Source organism: Nannospalax galili, unplaced genomic scaffold (genome assembly GCF_000622305.1).
Source record: "Nannospalax galili isolate Female #2095 unplaced genomic scaffold, S.galili_v1.0 scaffold1622, whole genome shotgun sequence".
NCBI lineage: Eukaryota > Metazoa > Chordata > Mammalia > Rodentia > Spalacidae > Nannospalax > Nannospalax galili.
This window is the reverse complement of record NW_008348203.1, coordinates 419,468-426,260: the sequence shown is the minus strand read 5'-3', so window position 1 is coordinate 426,260 and position 6,793 is coordinate 419,468. Positions and strand designations below refer to the sequence as shown.

Here is a 6,793-nt window from a genome sequence, read left to right as displayed (position 1 = left end):
GGGAGAGATGCCATAAGAGGCTTCCAAATATTAAGTCCAGTTTTAAGTGAGTAACATTTTAATCTCTTTAGTCTTCCCAACAAGCCTATAGAAATGGGTAAGCCAGTTATTTGCCACTTTTCTGATGAGAGTGGTGGTGGAGATGGGTAAGATTATTTGATTACATGGTAAGTGGTAGACTGAGATCATGCTCCTTAAGAGACTGCCATTGTCAGCACAATCAGCCCTTAAAAGGTGTGACAGTTTAGAGTCTCAGCTTGAGTTTCCACACGAGTAGTAACATCAAGGCAGGGCGATTGGTCCCAGCAGGCAGAATGCTATAGAGTTAAGCAGAGTTGGCATGGTGCATGTAGGAAAAACACTGTGTATTTGGGGGTCCTAAAAAAAATAAAAACAGCCAGGCATGGTGTTACATGCCTTCAGTCCCAGCTCTTGGGAGGCAGAGGCAAACCGATCTTTGTGAGTTAGAGGCCAACCTAGGCTACATAGTTCCAGGACAGCTGGGGCTACAGGGAGACCCTGTCTCTTTTTTAAAAAAAAAAAAAAAAAAAAAAAAAAAAAAATAGGCTGGTTGTGATGCTGCATGCCTGTAGTCCCATCACTTGTGAAGTGGAAGCAGGAGGAGGATCAGGGGTTCAATGCCACAAGGCCAGCTTCTGATACTTAGAAAATTTTAAAGCCAACCTGGACTGTATGAAATGCCCCCCATCCCCAATCTCACACACACAAAATAGAGAGAGATGGTGTGTGCCTGTGATCCCAAGCACTCAAGAGGTAAAGGTAAGAGGATCATGAGTCAAAAAGGGGGAGGTGGGGCTCTGAGAGTGGTTTAGGGAAAAGATGATATTCACTCAAGGTAGCAGGTGTTAACCGTAAGTGGTGTTATCCATACTTTTTAGTTTAGAAACAACTGAAATGAGATCTTGTCCACAGCTGGGATTCAGTTCTATGAAAACCATCCCTTTAGGTTAAAGAGAAAGCATCCCACTCCACAGATCCAGTGGCTGGGCAGATACCACCCATTTGGAAGAGCATCCCCAGGGCCCTCAGGCTTGTTCCCATGGAGGGAAAGTAAGTAGGGTTAATAAAATGAGGCCCTGTTCCCCACAAACACATGTAGCTTCAAGGATTTCTGTTGTTGGTGCTTTTTGTTTTGTGTGTGTTTGATTGGGGGAGGGGGGTGGCCCAGAGTCTCCTGATGTAGCCTAGGGTGGCCTTGATTTCATCCTCCTGCTTCAGTCTTCCTACACTGGAATTACAAAGATGTGGGCCCACGTACCCAATCTCCAGTTTCTTTAAATTTAATTTTTAATTTTTATTTTATTTTTTTGCCTTTTTGAAGCAGGGTTTCCCTGTAGCCCCAGCTGTCCTGGATCACTATGTATAGGTATCCCAGGCTGTCTTTGAACTCACAGAGATCCGCCTGCCTCTGCCTCCCAAGTGCTGGGACTACAGGTGTGCGCCACCACGCCCGGCTAAATTTAATTAATTAAAAAAAATATTTTATTTTTGGGGGCTAGAGAGCTGGCTCAGCGGTTAAGAACACTGACTGTTCTTGCAGAAGACCTGGGTTCGAATCCCAGCACCCACATGGCAGCTAACAACTGTCTGTAACTCCAGTTCCAAGGGATCCGACAGCCTCTTCTGCCCTCCGTGGGCACTGCATGACACGGGTGCACTTACCTACATATGCACAATACACGCATACACATAAATATTTTTTATTTTATGTGTATTTTATGTGTATTGCCTGCATGTGTGTGAGTGCACCCGTGTCGTGCAATGCCATGGAGGTCAGAAGAGGGCTTCAGATTCCCCTGGAACTGGAGTTAAGGATGGTTCATAGCCACCATGTTGGTGCTGGGAATCGAACCTGGGTCCTCTGCAAGAGCAGCCAGTGCTTTTAACTGCTGAGCCATCTCTCCAGCCCCTTAATTTTTTTGAGACAGCATCTCCCTGTAGCCCCAACTGGCCTGGAACTTGCTATGTAGACCAGGTTGGCTTCAATCTCACAGATACCTACCTGCCTTTGCCTCTGTTTAATCTCCCTGGGATTAAAGGCATGGGCCAAACCTGGCTTCTCTTCGGTTTCTTGAAGGGAACTAACTGGTTTAGAAACTTGAGTGTTGGTTAAAACCCAAACAGCTTTATTTTGAGTCAAATATGACACCATGGCTCAGGAACATGGACTCAGGTTGCTCTGAATGATGTTCCACCATGGAAGTAGTTTATATGAATTTTTAAAATTATTTTTACTTTATGCATATAAGTATTCTGCCTGCATGTAAGTGTTTGTGCAATGCCAGAAGATGGTTTCAGATCCTTTGAACTGGAGTTAGAGTTTTTAGCTGCTATATGGGTGCTGAGACCCAAACCCAGGTCCTCTGGAAGAACAGGCAGTGCTCTTAACCACTGAGCCCTTTCTCCAGTCCTATTACATAAATTTTTAGAATTTTTATAGTCATAGAACAAAGGTCATAAATTAGTGCATTTAACAAATACATTGGAGAAGACAGCAAGTAGGTGGGTTATAGCAAATTGAATCAGGGGACAGGCATGGACTCTTAACAGATTTTAGACGTTACTTGCTAACAGGGCTTTTAGGTTGTTGGAAGCTAGTGAATAGAAATGATATTAAATCATTAAAAAGTGGGTAATACATGGGCATTTTTTTAAAGGGTATTGCTGGTGGTGGGTCGGAGGGATGTATGCCTTTAATCCCGGCATTTGGGAGACAGAGGCAGGCCCATCTCTGTGGATTCCAGCACAGCCTAGTCTACAGAATAAGTTCCAGGCCAGCTCCAAATCAGTATTGGCTTAAAGATTGACACTGTACCTCAAAATGTCTCAGGGCTTAAACAGTAAGCATTTAGTTTGTTAGGTTTTTGCTGGGCTCATAGATTTTTGGATTCTTGTCACTGCTTTGTTTTTTGAGACATTCATATACTGTAGCCCAAGCTGGACTAGAACTATATAACCTAGCCTGGTCTTGAACTTGCAGCAATCCTCCTGCCTCAGTTTTATGAGTGCTGGGATTACTTGCATGAGCCACCACACCCAGTACCACACCCAGCTTTGATTTTATGATCAAATGTATTTGTTGGATAAGGGGATTGTCACTCTTGTTTTCTTCTTTTTTTCCCTATTTTTCTTTTTTGTCCCCTCCCCACTTTTTTGGTCCTTCCTTCCCTTTCTTTCTTTTTTTTCTTTTTTTCTTTTTTTGTTTTTTTAGACACTTAGTATTTATGTAATTCAAGCTTGCTTTGAATTCAGAATCATCCTGTCTCAGTGCTAGGATTACATGTGTGCATACCACACTAGGCCCTGGAAGGGGTTATCATAAATCTGTGAAGGTAGGCTGGCTGTCAGCTGGGATGTCTTGGCTGTTATAAAAAACTAGGGAATGGAAGGCCGGGCGAGGTGGTGCATGCCTTTAATCCCAGCAGTTGGGAGACAGAGGCAGGTGGATCCCTGTGAGTTGTGAGTTCAAGTCCAGCCTGGTCTACATAGTGAGTTCCAGGACAGCTGGGACTACAGGGAGACCCTGTCTCAAAAAGACCAAAAAAAAAAAAAACCTAGGGAATGGGGCTGGAGAGATGGCTCAGCAGTTAAGAGCACTTACTGCTCTTGCAGAGGACCCGGGTTCGAGTCCCAGCACCCACATGGCAGCACTTAATCCCAGTTCCAGGGGAATCTTGATGCCCTCTTCTGACCTCCGTGGCATTGCACGACACAGGTGCACTCACATACATCCAGGCAATACACTCATGCACATAAAATACAAATAAAATTTAAAAACAACAACAACAACAAACAGGGAATGGAACTGGAGAGATGGCTCAGCAGTTAAGAGTACTAGTTGCTCTTGTAGAAAACCGGGTTCAGGTCCCAGTACCCATATGCAGCTCACAACTGTAACTCCAGTTCCAGGGGATCTGACACCCTTTTCTGGCCTCCATGTGTACCAGGCACACACATGGTGCACAAACATAATGCAGGCAAACACACATGTAAAAAATAAACCTTTAAAAAAACAGCAATGCCAATTTGGCTTAGAGGTGATTGAAACATTCCCTAGGACCAGTAGTCAATTCATTTGCACATCTTTTTTTTTTTTTTTTTTTTTTGGTCTATTTGAGACAGGGTCTCCTTGTAGCCCCAACTGGCATGGAACTCACTGTGTAGACTAGGCTGGCCTCAAACTCACAGAGATCCACCTGCCTCTACCTCCTAAATGCTGGGATTAAAGGCTTACAGCACCACACCTGGGTTTTTTTGTTTGTTTGTTTGTTTGTTTGTTTTAAATACTGAGGACTGAGCATAGGAGGGGTTCATGCATGCTACACAAATACTACAAATAACCTATATCCCTAGCCCTCTTTATGTGTACATTTTGCCTGCTTGTACCTAACTGCACCTTACATACATGTAAATACAATGCTAGAGGGAGGTCAGAAGGCATCAGATCCTCTGGATCTAGAGTTACAGACCATTGTTAGCTGTCATGTGGGTGCTGGGAACAAACTAGGGTCCTCTGCCAAGAGCAGCTAGTGCTGAGCCATCACTCCAGCCTCTTCTTTTTTAAAAAATATATTTTTATGTGTATGCGTGTATTGCCTTCATGTAGGTAAGTGCACCTGCGTCCCGCAGTGCCCTCGAAGGTCAAAAGAGGGCGTCGGATCCCCTGGAACTGGAGTTACAAATGGTTGTTAACTGCCATGTGGGTGCTGGGAATCAAACCTGGGTCCTCTGCAAGAGCAACCAGTGCTCCTAACCACCGAGCCACTTCTCCAGCCCCGCCTTTTTGTTTCTTTATATAGGGTCTCATTATGTAGCCCTAACCTGGAAACTCACTATGTAGACCAGGCTGGTGTAGAGAGATCTGAGTGCCTCTGCTTCCCAAGTACTAGTATTAAAGGCAAGCACCATCCTGCCCATAAACTTGTATCAAAGCTACTCAGCTGAGACAGGAGGCTCTCAGGTTTTAAGGCCTATCTGAGCCACTCTGTGTTCAAGGTTAGCCTGAATAACTTAGTGAGACTGTGATTCAAAATATAAAGTTAAAGGAGGCAACCTGGGGCTTCAGGGAGATCCTGTCTCAAAAAGACCAAAAAAGAAAAAAAAAAAAAAAAAAAAAAAAAAGTTAAAGGAGGGCTGGAAAGCCAGGTCTCGTGTTACAGCTCTGTAATCCAAGCTTCTTGAGAGGCTGAGGCCAGGGAAATCATAAATTCAAGACTTCCTAGGCCAAAAAATGTGCCTGGGCTCTACCTCCCTAGTGCTAGGATTAAAAGTGTGAACCACTGAACTGAGCCATTTTTCATTTTTTGATTTTTGTTTTGTTTTGAAATAGAGTCCTACTGCCTAGCTCTGGCTGCTCTAGAACTTCAGTAGACCAGGTCGGCCTTGAACTCAGATACTTGCTTGTCTCTGCCTCTTGAGCACTGAGATGTAAAAGTGTGTGTCATCACTCCTGACTGGTGGCATTTTTTTCCTCTTTTTTTTTTTTGGAAAAAAATTTGGGGAGGTTTTTTTTTGAGACAGGGTCTCACTTATGTAGCCATGGCTGTCCTGAACTTGGTATGTAGATCAGACGGGCATGGAACTCAGAGATCTTCCTGCTTCTGCCTCTGCCGGGATTAAGAAGTGCACCACTGCACCGGCACATGTGCCAACTTTTTTTTTTAACGTGTATGAGTGTGTTGCCTGCATGTATGTGAGTGCACCCGTGTCTTCCAGTGCCTCTGAGGTCAGAAGAGGGCTTCGGATTCCTCTGTAACTGGAGTTAAGGATGATTCGTAGCTGTCATGCGGGTCCTCTGCAAGAGCAGTCTTAACCACTGAGCATCTCTCCAGCCCCCAACTTTAGTTCTGTGTAAGTCAATCATTCACCAAATTAAATTCAAACATTTGGAACAAGAGCTGTGTGACTTCAGCCAAGTTACTTAATTTTTGGACTCTAGACTTCGAATTACTTTTTTTTTTTTTTTTGTCTTTTTGAGATGTAGCCCCCGCTGTTCTGGAACTCACTATGTAGACCAGGCTGGCCTCGAACTCGAGAGAGATCCGCCTGCCTTTGCCTCCCAAGTACTGGGATAAAAGGCATGCGCCACCACGCCCGGCTCCATTTTTTTTTTTTTTTTTCCGTCCAGGTCCTGGCTGGCGCTATGTAGCTGAAAATGAACCTACACTTCTGATCTTCCCACCTCCACTTCCTTATTTTGAAATTACAGGGAAGTACCACCACCAGTTCGGGAACTGAATTTAGGATTTACAGGCTAGGAGAGCACCCTCTTAACTGGGCTACATCCCCAGCCTCCCTCCTATTATTTGAAGATTAAAATGTTCCGTGAAGCGAAGCATCTGGTTCAATGTAAGCATTCACTAAGTATCTATTCATATTTTTTTCAAAATTTTCCATCCTATCAGGGGAATTTGATGAGGTCTAAATTTCTTAGGCTTGGTCCACTCCTTACACACACACTCAGGGCCTAATGAGTGCAGCACCCCGTGCTGAATGCTATTTAACCAGAAATCAAGCCAGGACCATTTCTCCGCCCACATCCGAGTACGAAAATCCCAGCAAAGTGCCCAGGAACAGCGGTATGCTGCGCTTGTAAGCATAAGAGCGAGCTGGCTAGGAATGTCAGACGACCGCACAGCAGACGACCGCACAGCAGCAATAAAAGCCGGGCACAGAACAGACAGGCGGCTGCCAGCGCAGCCCTAGGACCTGAGCGGACCCGGGGACGCAGCGGGACTCAGGGTCTGGGGGGCCCTGACTGCCAGGCCTCGCT

General features: G+C 44.9%; 1 protein-coding gene across 1 annotated transcript in view; it reads left to right on the top strand.

Moving 5' to 3' along the window:
• Positions 1–6,424: 6,424 nt before the first annotated feature.
• The window catches only part of Snupn (snurportin 1), a 25,518-nt gene continuing 25,149 nt past the window's right edge, over positions 6,425–6,793 (top strand). The window contains exon 1 of the mRNA XM_008844881.3: positions 6,425–6,793. This exon is cut by the window's right edge and continues 240 nt beyond it. The gene's annotated coding sequence lies outside the window, so the exon portion shown is untranslated.